The sequence below is a fragment of the Cherax quadricarinatus genome, chromosome 18 (assembly GCF_038502225.1).
Source record: "Cherax quadricarinatus isolate ZL_2023a chromosome 18, ASM3850222v1, whole genome shotgun sequence".
NCBI classification, from domain to species: domain Eukaryota; kingdom Metazoa; phylum Arthropoda; class Malacostraca; order Decapoda; family Parastacidae; genus Cherax; species Cherax quadricarinatus.
This window is the reverse complement of record NC_091309.1, coordinates 2626160-2643345: the sequence shown is the minus strand read 5'-3', so window position 1 is coordinate 2643345 and position 17186 is coordinate 2626160. Positions and strand designations below refer to the sequence as shown.

Sequence of the window (17186 nt, the reverse complement as noted above, 5' to 3'; positions counted from 1 at the left end):
ACTGCTTATGTGTTTATATTTCTCTTGTTTACCTGTAGAGAATTCCAGAGATCATCACTGCCAGACCAGACCTCATTGATAGCGTGGTCTGGTTGGTGCTCACTGTGTGCACTCCAATACAGGTACAGACGAAGCAACAAATTCGCGAGCTTCTTAATTTGTGAGATTCGATTATGAGACGATTATACAAGAACCCCAATGGATATAAGTAACCAAAACTTGGGTCGCAACTCTGGAAGACATTAAATCATTACATTTATATTTTTTTCTAAATGTTTTCTTTACTGTGCTATAATTTTAGTGAGTTTCTGAGGTGCTAAGTAGGTACCAGTAGTTTGGGTCTCGAAGATGATGTGAATTTAAACTTTAGGTATTTAACAAAAAAGTTTAAGAAACACTCGCTGAGACTTCCCTCTTAGTATTATTGCACCATAGCTTTCCATTAGGAATATTTTGCACTGTCTGTCAGTGCAAAATTCTCGTGAGGGCTAATTCCAGTCGTCCAGTATTTTAAGGTGTTCCCGGTAATGTAGGCATTTGATTGAATTTATACTGTATATAGATAGTGAAAGGTTTTCTGTACAATTTCCTTAAAATGGATTGTTACGTAGTGTACAACAATACTCCAGTGTAGAGAGTACAAATTTATGCTTTGAAGAATATTATCATTGGCTTGGCATCTCTTGACTGTTCTCCACGTCCAACTTATAATTTTCCATGCAGGATCCACATGACATAATGCATGACAATGGTGAACAAGAATGTTGCAGAATAAGCTTTTATTGCGACAATTACGTTTCTCTCTATACAGAGCAGAAGATGGCTAGCAAAAGATTGTCCCAGATAAAAGCTTATATTGCAATGTGTCCTTTGTTCATTTTCCTTTCAGTTGTAATAGTAGCACTTTTGTCGTCCTTGAACTTAAAATCTTTGGTAAAAAAATTATATATTTGTGATACCGACGAGTAGTTGGAAAAAGATACAATGTAAACACTAGGATATTTTATTGGCAATGTTTTTGTGTCATTTTCCCTTTAAAAGTCTTATGCTGTGGTTGCCTATTAGCTCCCTCGTAGAGTACATAGATAACATCTAACCTCGTTGAACATCATATAGCTTTTGTCTCCCTCTGATAGACGGCTTTTATTGGCTTGAAGGTTTACTAGCTACTTGGACGCCACTCTCATACATATGCTGTTATTCTCCACGAAATGTTACAGCGATGTAAGTTGTCTCATTACCTATATGTCAAGATACGAAAGAGAATTAGGGGACTTTGTGTACCTCCTGGAGTATACCTGGAGAGAGTTCCGGGGGTCAACGCCCCCGCGGCCCGGTCTGTGACCAGGCCTCCTGGTGGATCAGAGCCTGATTAACCAGGCTGTTACTGCTGGCTGCACGCAAACCAACGTACGAGCCACAGCCCGGCTGATCAGGAACTGACTTTAGGTGCTTGTCCAATGCCAGCTTGAAGACTGCCAGGGGTCTGTTGGTAATCCCCCTTATGTGTGCTGGGAGGCAGTTGAACAGTCTCGGGCCCCTGACATTTATTGTATGGTCTCTTAACGTGCTAGTGACACCCCTGCTTTTCATTGGGGGGATGGTGCATCGTCTGCCAAGTCTTTTGTTTTGCTTTCGTAGTGAGTGATTTTCGTGTGCAAGTTCGGTACTAGTCCCTCTAGGATTTTCCAGGTGTATATAATCATGTATCTCTCCCTCCTGCGTTCCAGGGAACACAGGTTTAGGAACCTCAAGCGCTCCCAGTAATTGAACTTACTGTAAAGGTCTCTGATACAAATTGTTGACTTTCATTTATGTCAGATTGGTTAGTTAAAGATGCATGTGTCCACTTCTTCATTTATTTGTTTTCCTTGCATTTTATTTGCTGTTACATCATGACACACTCGTCGCATACCTTCATATTTTGCATATTTTGTTGCATTTTCCTGTGTATGACAACCACGTCGTAACGGTTGCGAGACAGAACTCTTCTTTAAACTGTAGGCCAGCACACATTACCAGGACAAGACACAGTACCAGACCATTGCACAATACTAGGACATTAAACAGTGCGGGGAGAGCACACAGCACAAGACATGGTACAAGGACGAGACAGCACCAGGACAATACAGTATCTGAGCATTATATGCTGCCTTGGCACTGTTCACTAACTGGGTGAGGTTATGCATACAACACTAGCGAGACCCTTCGGGTCCGCAATTGAACGAACCCTGGTTCATTCTCCTGGCCGGCTAGGCATCTGGACAACCCTACTTACATTCCCTGCTCCTGCTCACCTGGTAGTAAAATAAAATATATTAACCATTATGGCTTTGTAAAATGTGTTTGAGGGTGGCGGGCGGGGATGATGATGGTAGGTGGCGCTGGTGGTGGCTGGGGAGACTACTGCAGTGACAAGCTGGACTGCTGCAGTGGCCCCGCCGCCTCCGATCTCATCGTGACACTGCTCTTCTAGGTACTAATTCCCCTTATTCCTCTTTGCCGGTGAAGCCGAATGGTGACCAGAGTGCGTTATTGTGTCGGTAGTTTGGCCTAATTCTTGTCAGATTCTGTACTTGTGGACAGTCATGAATTTCAGATATACTGGAAATGCTTAAGTAACAGAGTAATGCAAAGAAAAAATCATGGATACAAAATTGCTAACTAGTGTCCAGAAAGCCTTTCTGCATTTTTTTAAAGTTAGGGACAAAAACTAGATGGTACTAGAGGAAGTGAATACAATTTTGGAGTATCCACATCAGGTGACCAGACCTCAAACATCTATTACACAGCGATAAAGGACTCTAGATGGGTTACCTGATCATGTCGAGGCCACTTCTAGTATAACAGTTTAAAAATAGATCCATAGAATATCTAATGAATGAAGCGCCAGAAATGGAGGATAATGATTTCTTATATCCTTAAAATATTTATAGATCGTTTTTGGATCTGATATGGATTTTTGTGCTGACTGACTAATATATATAAAAGTGGATAATGAGACATCTACGACAAAATAGAAGTGCGTAATTAGATAAAAATTTAAATAAATCACTGCTTGAGCTGATTCCTCCAAGGTACCTAGTGCCTCCCAGGGCACTAAATACCCTCCCAAGTACTTGCGTGCGCTACAAGGCGTTAATGTGTGTAGCTACTTGTAGCTACGTGAGAGAATAATACTTGGTAATTAGACTGACAGAAAAGGCTTTTAAAACTGTATTTGTAGTGTCCAGATGATTGTGTTATTTTAGCTTCAGGTTTGAGTGGTGTGTGGAATCATTAATACGGTACCATGGGGTCCAGTCCCTTGACCCATTATGTACCTCTAATCTTTTGACTACCGCCCACAGGATGGGTATGGGGTGCATAATAAACATTAAACTAACTCAGTGTGACCAAGTTGTCTCTGCTGGTGACCTACTATAAGTGTTCTTGCTGGTGACCTGTACTAAGTGTCATTGCTGGTGACGAACTGTGACCTGTGCTGTGAGTGTCCTTGACTGTGACCTGTGCTGTGAGTGTCCTTGACTGTGACCTGTGCTCACCTGGCTGTGGTTGCAGGGGTCGAGTTACAGCTCCTGGCCCCGCCTCTGAAGTTGTCTTCACTTCATCACTCAGCACAAGAAGCCTCCGAAGCCTTTATCATTACTCCCCGCTATCAAGAATTACCAATTAACCCGTAAACATTGTTGGCAGCGGTGGGATGCTGTGGCGTGGAGTCACAGAGACGCCACTTACAATTTTTGAAGAAATTCGGTAAATTTCGGCTAGATCCTGCGTGTACCTGTGTCTGGATGCTGAAACGTGCAGACACGACATCAGGATAACTCGTTGAGAGATGGATGCTTCTTGTGTGGGGTGATGAAGTGAAGACAACTTCATTCCTTTTCCTTCCTCTCTCCGGGCAAACACACTTGCTGTGACAGATAAGATAAGATAAGATTTCGTTCGGATTTTTAACCCCGGAGGGTTAGCCACCCAGGATAACCCAAGAAAGTCAGTGCGTCATCGAGGACTGTCTAACTTATTTCCATTGGGGTCCTTAATCTTGTCCCCCAGGATGCGACCCACACCAGTCGACTAACACCCAGGTACCTATTTGCTGCTAGGTGAACAGGACAACAGGTGTAAGGAAACGTGTCGAAATGTTTCCACCCGCCGGGAATCGAACCCGGGCCCTCCGTGTGTGAAGCGGGAGCTTTAGCCACCAGGCCACCGGGCCACCGGACCACCGCTTCCACCAATGTTTATGGGTTAATTGGTGATTCTTGATAGCGGGGAGTAATGATAAAGGCTTCGGAGGCTACTTTATTTGCAATGTCGTGGGGTACACAGGTAGTGTGTTAAGTGCCCATGGCCTGGGAGAGTGAGGAGTAAGGCCTGTTGTCTGAGTGAAGGCCGCTGAGAGAGTGAGGTAGAGGCAGGGGTGGGCAGGCTGGCATGCCCACCGAGAGGCCTGGCCTCTGGTAGAAACTATGGGAATTAGGCTCACTGGCTACATTCACTGGTTGCTACTAGGTCACTCTCCCTGCTCCATGAGCTTTATTATACCTCTTCTTAAAGCTGTGTATGGATCCTGCCTCCACTACATCACTTCCCAGACTATTCCATTTCCTGACAACTCTGTGACTGAAGAAATACTTCCTAACATCCTTGTGATTCATCTGAGTCTTCAACTTCCAATTGTGACCCCTTGTTGTTTTGTCCCATCTCTGGAACATCCTGTCTCTGTCCACCATGGTGAGTGTCCTTGACTGTGACCTGTTCTGTAAGTGTCCTTGTGGGTGACCTGTATTGTGAGTGCCCTTGACAGTATCCTGTACTGTGAGTGACCTTTCCTGTAATCTGTAATGTGAGCGACCTTGCCAGTTATCTGTCCTGTGAGTGACCTCGCCACTGACCTGTACTGTGAATGACCTTGCCAGTGACCTGTACTGTGAGTGACTGCCAGTTATCTGTACTGTGAGTGACCTCGCTACTGATCTGTACTGGGAGTGACCTGAACTGAGTGACCTGTACTGTGAGTGGCCTTGCTAGTGACCTGTCCTGTAAGTGGCCTTGCCAGTGATCTGTCCTGTGAGTGGCCTTGCCAGTGACCTGTACTGTGAGTGGCCTTGCCAGTGACCTGTACTGTGAGTGACATTGCCAGTTATCTGTACTGTGTGTGGCCTGTATTGTGAGTGATCTTGCCAATGACCTGTACTGTGAATGACATTGCCACTGATTGTACTGGGAGTGACCTGAACTGAGTAACCTGTACTGTGAGTGGCCTTGCCAGTGACCTATACCGTGAGTGGCCTTGCCTGTGACCTGTACTGTGTGTGGTCTTGTCAGTGACCTGTACTGGGAGTGACCTGAACTGAGTGACCTGTACTGTGAGTGACCTGAACTGAGTGACCTGTACTGTGAGTGGCATTGCCAGTGATCTGTCCTGTGAGTGGCTTTGCCGGTGACCTGTACTGTGTGACCTGTACTGTGAGTGACCTGTACTGTGAGTGGCCTTGCCAGTGACCTGTACTGTGAGTGACCTTGCCAGTGACCTGTACTGTGTGTGGTCTTGCCAGTGACCTGTACTGGGAGTGACCTGTACTGTGAGTGACATTGCCAGTGATCTGTCCTGTGAGTGGCTTTGCCAGTGACCTGTACTGTGTGTGACCTGTACTGTGAGTGGCCTTGCCAGTGACCTATACTGTGAGTGACCTTGCCAGTGACCTGTACTGTGACATTGCCAGCTATCTGTACTGGGAGTGACCTGATCTGAGTAACCTGTACTGTGAATGGCCTTGCCAGTGACCTGTCCTGTGAGTGGCCTTGCCAGTGACCTGTACTGTGAGTGGCCTTGCCAGTGACCTATACTGTGAGTGACCTTGCCTCTGACCTGTACTGTGAGTGACCTTGCCTCTGACCTGTACTGTGGGTGACCTTGCCTCTGACCTGTACTGTGAGTGACCTTGCCTCTGACCTGTACTGTGAGTGACCTTGCCTCTGACCTGTACTGACCTTGTACTGTGAGTGACCTTGCCTCTGACCTGTACTGTGAGTGACCTTGCCTCTGACCTGTACTGTGAGTGACTGACCTTGCCTCTGACCTGTACTGTGAGTGACCTTGCCTCTGACCTGTACTGTGAGTGACCTTGCCTCTGACCTGTACTGTGAGTGACCTTGCCTCTGACCTGTACTGTGAGTGACCTTGCCTCTGACCTGTACTGTGAGTGACCTTGCCTCTGACCTGTACTGTGAGTGACCTTGCCTCTGACCTGTACTGTGAGTGACCTTGCCTCTGACCTGTACTGTGAGTGACCTTGCCTCTGACCTGTACTGTGAGTGACCTTGCCTCTGACCTGTACTGTGTGACCTTGTTTCTGACCTGTACTGTGAGTGACCTTGCCTCTGACCTGTACTGTGAGTGACCTTGCCTCTGACCTGTACTGTGAGTGACCTTGCCTCTGACCTGTACTGTGAGTGACCTTGCCTCTGACCTGTACTGTGAGTGACCTTGCCTCTGACCTGTACTGTGAGTGACCTTGCCTCTGACCTGTACTGTGAGTGACCTTGCCTCTGACCTGTACTGTGAGTGACCTTGCCTCTGACCTGTACTGTGAGTGACCTTGCCTCTGACCTGTACTGTATGTGTGTCATTTCTCATACCAATATGAATTTTAATTTGAAAAATATAATTCTAAGGTTGGTACATACGTGTGAATTTATAATTTTTTTTAAAGCCTATTCTACCTCGATACTACTACATCCTTACTCGTGTAGTTGTTCCCTGGCTATTTATCAGTGTGCGTTATGGGAGCACATTCCATTATCAATACTGATGGTATCAACAGCGCAGTGTTGGAGCTGCAGTAGTGAGGACTTAGCACTTTATAGACACCTGTATCACTTTTCAAGTCTGTCTTGTGCATTACCTCCCCAAATATGTGCGCAGGCTACTGCTTAATTGTTCTAGTTTGTAAATGCTGAGTTTTCCTGCTGAAGCATGGGTCAGCTCAGTATTGCTCAAGTTTAACCCTTTCAGGGTCCGTCCCGTAGATCTACGGCTTTACGTTCAGGGTCCAAACCGTAGATCTACGCCATGAGCTCAGCTCACTCTGATAAACTGTGAGTGGTACATTTGGGCCTAGATATGAGAGAATACATCTATGTGGTATGTGTGCACCACATAAAACAGATCCTGCAGCACACTGTGTATAATGAGAGAAAAAAAATGAAATCATGATTTTTCGATTAAAACAGCAACTTTGCAGTGTTTTTTCGTATGTTTTTTATAGATGTATTTTCTATTTCTTGGTCTCATTTGATAGAATGGAAGACATATTACAGAAATAGAGATGATTTTGATTGGTTTTAGCACTGGAAATGGCTTGAAACTGAGCTCAAAGTAGCAGAAATGTTAAAATTTTGCCGATATTCAAGAGTAAACAAACGACCTCACACGTCTAATACACGCCAGCTGGTGGGTCTAATATACATTCACAAATATGGTGATGATATTTATACAATTATTACAGTATTGCATAACAGTAAATCTTCTATTTTTTGGTGTGAATAAAAATTCATTATGTGAATAAAAAATCAAAATGGAATTTATTTGTAAAGCCTCAAAACATAACTAATGAACAGAGGAAATGTTAGTTTAGTGCCAGGAATGCCTACATTGTTCATTCTGGACCCTATTTTGAAATTGGAATATTTTGAACTTTGTGTTAAATTGGCCAAATTAACAATTTCCGATCACTTTATTTTGTAGTTGAAACAGTTGACTTGGCGATTTCTTGTGCTCAATCGATAGAATAGAAGTAATACTAGTGAAATAGCTAAGAATTTGGTTGATTGGAATAATGTAATTGGCCTAAAATGGGAGTCAAAGTCGGCAAAATCGCCGATTCGTAAATATCGCTGACACATCAAAATTCGCGAGAGCATAATTTCGTCAATTTTCCACCAAATTTCGTACTTTTTGTTTTATTACCTTCACAAAAAGATTCTCTACGATTTCATAAGAAAAAATAACAATTTTTTTTTTTGAAAATTCTTGGACACTGGTGCGTGACTCCAGATTTGGGCCTTGGACCCTGAAAGGGTTAATGAAGTATACCTGGAGAGGGTTTTGGGGATCAACGCCCCCGCGGGTCGGTCTGTGACCAGGCCTTATGGTGGAACAGGGCCTGATCAACCAGGCTGTTACTGTTGGCCGCACACAACCCGACGTACGAACCACAGGCCAGCTGGTCAGATGCTGACTTTAGGTGCCTGTCCAATGCATTCTTGAAGACAGCCAGGGGTCTATTGATAATCCCCCTTATGTATGCTGGGAGGCAGTTGAACAGTCTTGGCCCCTGACACTTATTGTGTTGTCTCTTATCGTGATAGTGGCACCCCTGCTTTTCATTGGGGGATGTTGCATCGTCTGTCGGGTCTTTTGCTTTTATAGGGAGTGATTTTCGTGTGCAAGTTTGGTAGTAATCCCTCTAGGATTTTCCAAAGTGTATATAATCATGTATCTCTCCCGCCTGCGTTCTAGGGAGTACAGGTTCAGGAACTAGAAGAGTTCAAATTCAAAGTTTATTCTCTATAAGGATTACAATGCTGAGTTTACATAAATTTGGTTATTGTGTGGTTTACATGTTGTAAAATAGTGATTACAGAGTGTACCACTAGAACACCTAGCATGGCTAGGCATTTCGGGCAGACTTAGTTTTATTCTTAATTGTAAAATATTACAAATTATGAGGTATGTTGGTATTATGGCTAAGTGACTAAATACTAGTTTGTGAGTTTAGCAATGTAAATGCTTTTGTTTTGGCACAGTACATAGTTTCAGTATTGGAGTATCACAGGATTCATTATTTTAAGATTGAGATTAATATTTCTGTTTATGGTCAAATGAGTCAGTGAGTGTAAGTGTGAACCACCAGGTGGTATTCGTGTAGTTAGTTGACAGGGTGTATCAGGGAGATAAGATGTTTTCTAATGGTAGTTTTGAAGGTGATGAATGTGTCTGCAGTTCTAGAGTTCTCAGGTAGGGTATTCCAGATTTTAGGGCCTTTGACATACATTGAATTTTTGTAAAGGTTTAGTCGGACACAGGGAATGTCGTAGAGATGTTTGTGTCTGGTGTTATGCCTGTGGGTTCTGTCACAACTATCAAGAAAGCATTTTAGGTCAAGGTTGATATTAGAGTTTAAGGCCCTGTAGATGTAGATTGCACAGTAGTAAGTGTGGATGTACTGAACAGGGAGTAAGTTTAGGTCTATGAAGAGTGGGGGGGTGTGTTGCCAGGGATGGGATTTAGTGATTATTCTTACTGCAGCTTTTTGTTGGGTTATTATTGGCTTTAGGTGTGTTGCTGCAGTTGATCCCCAAGCACAAATAGCATAGGTGAGGTATGGATAAATAAGTGAGTGGTATAGTGTGAGAAGGGCATTTTGCGGCACGTAGTATCGTATCTTGGAGAGGATCCCAACCGTTTTGGATACTTTTTTGGTTATATGCTGGATATGGGTGCTGAAATTCAGGTTGTTGTCAAGGTATAAGCCTAGGAATTTGCCCCCATTATTTCTGGTAATTAGAGTGTTGTCAATCTTAATGTTAATTTGTACATCTCCTGCTCTGCTACCAAACATAATATAGTAGGTTTTGTCAGTGTTAAGCGTAAGTTTATTGGCTGTCATCCAAGTCGATATTTTGATCAGCTCCTCATTCACAGTGGTGTTGAGGGTGGCAAGATTAGGGTGAGAGATAACATAAGTCGTGTCGTCAGCAAAGAGAATGGGTTTCAGGTGTTGGGATACGTTTGGAAGGTCATTGATGTATATGAGGAAGAGCAGGGGACCAAGGACACTTCCCTGCGGAACTCCAGTATCAAGTGGCCGTGTTGCTGATGCTGTGTCTTTAAAGGTGACATACTGATACCTATTAGTAATGTAAGATTTGAAATAAGCAAGCGCATGGCCTCTTATACCGTAATGATCAAGTTTGTGGAGTAGGATGTCGTGGTCTACTGTGTCAAAAGCTTTTCTTAGGTCAATAAAAATTCCTAGTGGATATTCCTTATTTTCCAATGCTGTGTAAAGCAGATCTAGCATTTTTATGATTGCATCATTAGTGCTTTTATTTTTCCTGAATCCAAATTGGCAGGGGTTGAGTATGTTTTGAGCCGTTATAAATGAATACAGTCTCCTGTGCACGAGTTTCTCAAAGATTTTGGATAGCAATGGTAAGTTAGATATTGGCCTATAGTTGTTTAAGTCTGTAGGGTCACCACCTTTATGTATTGGTGTAACCCTTGCCATCTTGAGTAGTTTCGGGAAGGTGTTAGTCTCTAGTGACTTGTTAAAGAGTAATGAAATAGCATGCGAAAGGACATGGGCCGCTCGCTTGTACAGTAATGGTGGGACATGAGACAGATTCCCCGAGTTATTTTTAAGTGACTTTATAATCTCGGTGACTTCCGTGGGCTCAGTTGGTGCAAGATAGAAGGAATTAGGGAAATTCCCATCTAGGTAGTCCCCGGCATGGGCATTGGTATGTGGGATTTTACTGGCGAGATTAGATCCTATGGTTGAGAAGAAGTCGTTTATCTTGTTAGCTGTGTCAGTGGGATGTAGTGGTGTTTCATTAGGTTTAGTTAGGACAATATTCTTGGTTTTTCTCAGTTTGTGGGTCCCTAGAATCTGAGAGAGTGTTTTCCGGGTCTTTTTTATATCTCCTCTAGTGTCTGTGAATCTACTGGAGTAGTATAGTTGTTTGGCTTTCTTTATTACTTTGTGAGAGCTGATGAATAGTGTTTAAGAATATCTTTGTGTATTAAGCCTTGTTCACAGTAATTGAGGTGTTTTGTCACAGTTTTGTGCGCCATGAAGGTTCTCGGTACACTTTCCAGGTCAGCAATTTCACCTGCCGTGAAAGGTGCTGTTAGTGTGCAGCAATATTCCAGCCTAGATAGAACAAGTGACCTGAAGAGTGCCATCATGGGCTTGGCATCCCTAGTTTTGAAGGTTCTCATTATCCATCCTGTCATTTTTATAGCAGATGCAAATGATACAATGTTCTGGTCTTTGAAGGTGAGATCCTCTGACATGATCACTCCCAGGTCTTTTATACTAGTTTCTTGCTCTATTGTGTGGTTGGAATTTGTTTTATACTCCGATATATTTTTAATTTCCTCACGTTTTCCATATCGGAGTAATTGAAATTTCTCATTGTTGAACTTCATATTGTTGTGTGTGGCCCATTTAAAGATTTGGTTGATGTCCACCTGGAGTCTTGCAGTGTCTTCAATGGATAACACTGTCATGCAAATTTGGGTGTCATCTGCATTTACTCTGTTTACTACTACTCGTTGTGTTCTATTTGTTAGGAAATTATAGATCCATCTACCAACTTTTCCTGTTATTCCTTTATCATGCATTTTGTGCACTATTACACCATGGACACTTTTCAGAGGTTTTTGCAAAGTCTGTGTATACTACATCTGTGTTTTGTTTGTCTTCTAGAGTATCCACGACCTTGTCATAGTGGTTCAGTAGTTGGGACGAGCGACCTGCTCTAAACCTGTTGCCCTGGGTTGTGTAACTGATGGGTTTCTAGATGGGTGGTGATCTTGCTTCTTAGAACCCTTTCAAAGGTTTTTATGGTATGGGACGTTAGCACTGTCAGTCTGTTGTTCTTAGCTATTGCTTTACTGCCCCCTTTGTGGAATGGGGTTATATCTGTTGTTTTTAGCAGCTGTGGGACGACCCCTGTGTCCATGCTCTTTCTCCATAGGATGTTAAAAGCACATGATAAGGGCTTCTTGCTGTTCTTGATGAACACTGAGTTCCATGAGTCTGGGCCTGGGACAGAGTGCATGGGCATGTCATTTATTGCCTTTTCAAAGTCATTTGGCGTCATGATAATATCATCGATGTTTGCTGTTTCTCTGACCAGTGTCTCAATACGTATTACAGATATATTGGCCTCTTTTAGCCACTCTGTTATTGTTTGCCTTTGCCTGTATAGGGAGCACCTTTCTCTTTCTAGTTTGCATCTTTTCCTTTTCCTTAAAGGAATATGCCTTGAGCATACCTTGAGTGCCACAGAGTTAATCTGTTGTAGACATAGATTTGGATCCGTGTTGCTTAGGCTATCTTCCCAGCTTATATCATTTAGGACCTGGTTTACTTGGTCCCACCGTATGTTTTTGTTATTGAAGTTGAATTTGGTGAAGGCTCCCTCGTGACTGATCACATTTTGTCGGTCTGGGGCTCCGCGCATACATGTCTGAACCTCTATTATGTTGTGATCTGAGTATATTGTTTTTTATATGGTAATATTTTGTGTATTCTCCAGTCTTGTAGGCTCTATTATTTGCTAGTTTAAGGTGAATTTGGTGCAGAGATTTAAAAGCTCGTATGTGTGCGAGTTTTCATCTGAGCTGCCTCCTGGTGTTATCTGCTACAGCATTATTTGCTACATTCCTGCATTTTAGGTGCCTTAGGTTGAAATCCCCCAGAGCAAGATGTTGGGGGCAGGAGCTGGAAGATTTTCCAGATAGTGATTAATTTCACAAGCTGTTCCTGGAATTGTTGGGAAGTTGCAAACGGAGGCTTGTATACAACCACAATGACCAGGTTTTGGTTCTTGATCTTTACTGCCAAAACTTCTTTATTATTATAGTAAAAAAGAAGCGCTAAACCTACAAGGGTCATACAGCACAGCAGGGCAGGGAAGGATGCAGGGGTATTGGGTAGCAAGAGAGAGATGGATGATTATTAGGGCATGAAGTGCAGCAGGGCAGTGGATAGTGCAGGGGGTAGAGGGTAGCAAGAGATTGAGGTAGAAAGGGCTGTGAGGAGTGCTAGAGTTATCATCATCAGAGTTTGTGCAGTAAATCAGTTGCTGTCAAAAAGTCAATGAGGGAGTCTGGGTTAAAGGAGGGTCCATCAGCAGCAAGAAGGGAAGGTAAAGTAAGGGCAGTAGAGCGGTGACAACGTTGGAGGTAAATTCTGCATGCTTGTTGATAGAGTGGACAGTCCAACAGAATATGGCTAACAGAAACTATAACCTGACAATTCTCACAGAGTAGAACAGGGCACCTCTCCACGAGATACCCGCGAGTAAAACAAGTGTGGCCGATGCAAAGACAGTGTCGAGTAGTCTCCCAACCTCGACACTGATAAGAAACCTATACTCGGTTTAATAGAATGTAGTTTATTATAGAGCAGATTAGACCAATGTTGTTGCCAACGGGTGTGAAGGTGGGTAGCATTACGGCAAAACAGTCTGTGAATGGAACACCTCTATATGAAACTGGGAGGTCATGTACTGCTGACCATGCAGCAGCATCTGCTTGTTCATTGCCCTGTATGTCAACATGACTGGAGACCCAACAAAAAACAATATCATTATGCTTGCTAGAGATACGGCATAACCAAAGTTGGATATGAAGAACCAGGGGATGAAGTGTATAAAATTTTCGTATAGCCTGTAAAGCACTGAGGGAGTCTGAAACGACCACAAATGGTGACATGGGCATACATGCAATATGGGTAAGTGCTACAAGAATGGCATACAATTCAGCCATAAAAATGCTAGTCGGGGATAATGAATGACCTCGCATGACACTGTCCGGAAACACTACTGCGAATCTGATGCCGTCAGAAGACTTGGAACCATCGGTGTTCACTGTTATGGCATGAGAATGAGATCAGAACTGGTTAAGAAAAAGAGACTGAGAAGCCACCGTAGGCAGTTGGGCTTTCGTGCATGGCAGTGGGAAAGAACAGACATAAACCATCAGAACTTCCCAAGGGGGTAGGGAAAAGTGAGATGCTACATGAACATAGAAAGGTGGTAACTGAAGAGAAGACAAGATCAAATGTAGGTGAAGAGAAAAATGATGTAGTAAATGGGCGACGAACAAATAAAGAACGACTACTAATATCAGTGACTATTCTATACAGTGGTACCTTGGGATATGAACTTAATTCATTCCAGAAGGCTGTTCAAGTGGTGATACCGAATGAATTTGTTCCCACAAGGAATTATGTAAATTATATTAATCCATTACAGACTCCCAAAAATACATTTACAAAAGCACTTGCATAAATACATTTACATAATTGTTCGAGTTATGAGCTGTTCGTAACCCGAGATGCCACTGTATATGGAAGGATTGCCGAGGTCATGAGAGCGAACATAATAGTGAAGGCAATGAGCACCACTGCGATCGCACAAAGATGGAATATTTGGCTCTGCATAGAGGCTCTCAACCGGTGAAGAGCGAAAAACACCGAGGCATAAACATAATCCCTGGTGATGGATGGGATTAAGGCTAGAGAGAGTTGCAGGAGAGGACTCTGAATATATCTAGTCACCATAATCGAGTTTTGATAAAATTAGGGCTGAATGTAGGCAAAGGAGAGTTCTATGATCAGCCCCCCATGAAAGATGAGCGAGGGTTTTAAGGAGGTTCAGCCGGCTATGACAAGTTGCCTTCAGAGAGATAATGTGAGGTTTCCAGAATAACCTATGGTTAAACAGAAGGCTTAGAAACCTGACTGTATCACGTTCTGGAATACGCAAGCCATATAGGTACAATGGATGATCAGAGACAACAGAACATCTTGTTAAGGTAATTTGGCTAGTTTTAGTACTAGAAAATTTAAACCTATGAGTAGTGGCCCAATTGGAAACGCAGTTGATCGCATACTAGAGAGAAAAGTTTAAGGGCTCTAACTCTCTGGCAGACTTTAAGGAACGAAACGAGGGGCATAGATGAAGCCCGTGAGAGATACGGATAAGATGATTACCAATTTCAGTGGCAACGTCAAGAGGGTTTGTGATATCAGCACCAGCTACCCAAAGAACGGGAGAGTATTTACCACTCAGTTTCCGTGTTTTTTTCCAGACTGCACTCACAGAGGAAGCAGAGGTGATGTTGGAAACAGTCTCCCCAGCAAGTGCTCTTAGTGTCATGGATGACACAGCAAGTAACCACTTGCTTCTGCTTAAAATCAAGGAGTCTCTCTGTGGTTCTATTGTACCGGTACCTGCCCCACGCAGCGCATTTCAAACACTGCCCAAGCACAAGCAGGAGACAACCAAGGCACGCACTTCTGTGAATGTCTGCCCAAGGTTTGGGGTATAGAATGTGAAGCTGCAGTTACAACTGAGGTTGAGAAGAGGTGTAAAAGCTCGTCAATGGAGGACGAAGAAGGAACCTCACTAAAAGCAGTTAGATGCGAGTTAAGGTCCCAATTTGCTCTGTCAGATTGCCAGCATGGGCTACGAGGAGGTGGTGTATATGAAGGAGAAATAAGAATGATTGGAAAATGATTGCTGTCATGTAAGTCCGGGAGGACAGACCAGGTGAAGTCTAGTACAATGGAGGAAGAACAGACCGAGAGATCGATGCAAGAGAGAGAGAGAGAGAACGAGTACAAGGATTAAAATGAGTGGGAGTACCTGTATTTAAAACATGTAGGGGGAGAGAAGCGAGAAAAGCCTTCAACTGAATGCCGCGGGAGTCACAATGAGACCACCCCAGAGGAAATGGTAAGCATTAAAATCACCAAGTAATAGAAATGGTGGTGGTAAGGAAGAAACCAGAAATGCAACATCCGGGATAGATAAGGCCCAAGACGAAGAGAGATATAAAGAACAGACTGTACACAACTTATTCAAGTGGATACGGGCTGCAGTGTAATGCAGTGAAATATGAACAAAGAGCTGATGGTATGGAATACTGGTGCATACAAGTGCACTTTCATTAAAGGTTCCATCGGGAAAAGGATCCGATGAATATAATAAATCATAGCCCGAGATGGGGTGGATAACAGCGGAGCGTAATTTGGGTTCTTGTAAACAAATACAGTACAAACAGGGGAAAGCTGGGAGAGCAACACCTGAAGCTCACCCCGGTTACCTCTGAGGCCACGGATATTCCACTGTAAATAAACCATGATTTACAAAGAGAAAGATACAAGAAATCTGAAGGTAGAGGTATCGACAGACTAGTAGGGTTAGAAAGGTCCACATGTGGAGGCAGCGGAAAACTTTTAAGCAGCGAAGGATTGGGACGCTGTGAAGAAAAGAGCTGTGTAGATGGAGAAGAGTGAAGAGGAGGAACAGGAGGTGGATCAGTGTCCATCAGTGGTCTAGTCTCCTCAGTATATTCTGTGATAGCTTCAAGTGTTTCTGAGGACAAGGACATTGTATGTGGTACAATATTGAAGATGGAAGGAGGGTGAGTTAAGATCAGGCAGACGATGGACTGTGCCAAAGTAGGGGGGACGAAAGGTTAAAGGGAACTAGAGAAGAAGCTTGGGAGGGGACAGGAGAGGAAGTGACCTGGAGGGGGCAGAAGAGGAAGAACCTTGGGAGTGGACAGGGAAAGAAGGTACATACTGTACGAGGAAGAGGATGAACCTCCACACTTGTAACAGAGCCAGTTAGAGGTGAAAAACTGGATATAGAAACTGGGAAGGAAAAATGAGCAGGTTGCAGAAAGGAAGGAGGGATGAAAGGAGATTTTAACAATGGGGATGTTTTGGACTTCGAAGAAGGAGAGGGGTGATGGGGAGTAGGTGTTGCACGAGTTCTTGTAGACACACAAACTTGTGAGTGAGAAGAGGAAGAGGTGAGAACAGAATGAGGTGCCAAGGTAGGGACCTTCGAGTCCAGGACAGCAAAAGAATTAGAGACGGGGGTGACTGTTGAAGGGGTGACCACAGAGGAAGCTGCAGAAGTTGGGATCTCAGGGGAGGGGGGACATTTAGTAACTCGAGAATAAGAAATACAAGGAAGTTTCCCCTGGAGGCATGGATGAGAGACTGCCATAGCATATGGGAGGCCTTCTGCCTCTTTGAGACAATGGATTTCACCCTCATTTAAGTAAACTTGGCAACGGCGAGAGTAAGATGGATGAGCCTCACGACAATTAAGGCAAGAGGGAGGTAGACTACAAGACGTATTGGTATGGTCATCGGCACCACAGACTGGGCATTCAGCGATGAACCTGCAGTACAGTGGACCCCCGCCTTACGAACGCATCGTGTTATGTTAAATCCGCCATACGAAGCATTTGAATGCAAAAATTTTGCCTTGCCTCACTATAAAAAACTCGCCTTATGTGATTCGTCCGGGACGCGTCCCACGTGTGGCCTCAGCTGCCCCGTGGGTGCCAGTGTTTACAA

The 17186-nt window shown here is 43.7% G+C and overlaps 1 protein-coding gene across 7 annotated transcripts in view; it reads left to right on the top strand.

The window, feature by feature from the left end:
• The window catches only part of shep (alan shepard), a 442703-nt gene that overhangs the window by 358657 nt on the left and 66860 nt on the right, over positions 1 to 17186 (top strand). The gene's annotated exons all lie outside the window — the stretch shown is intronic.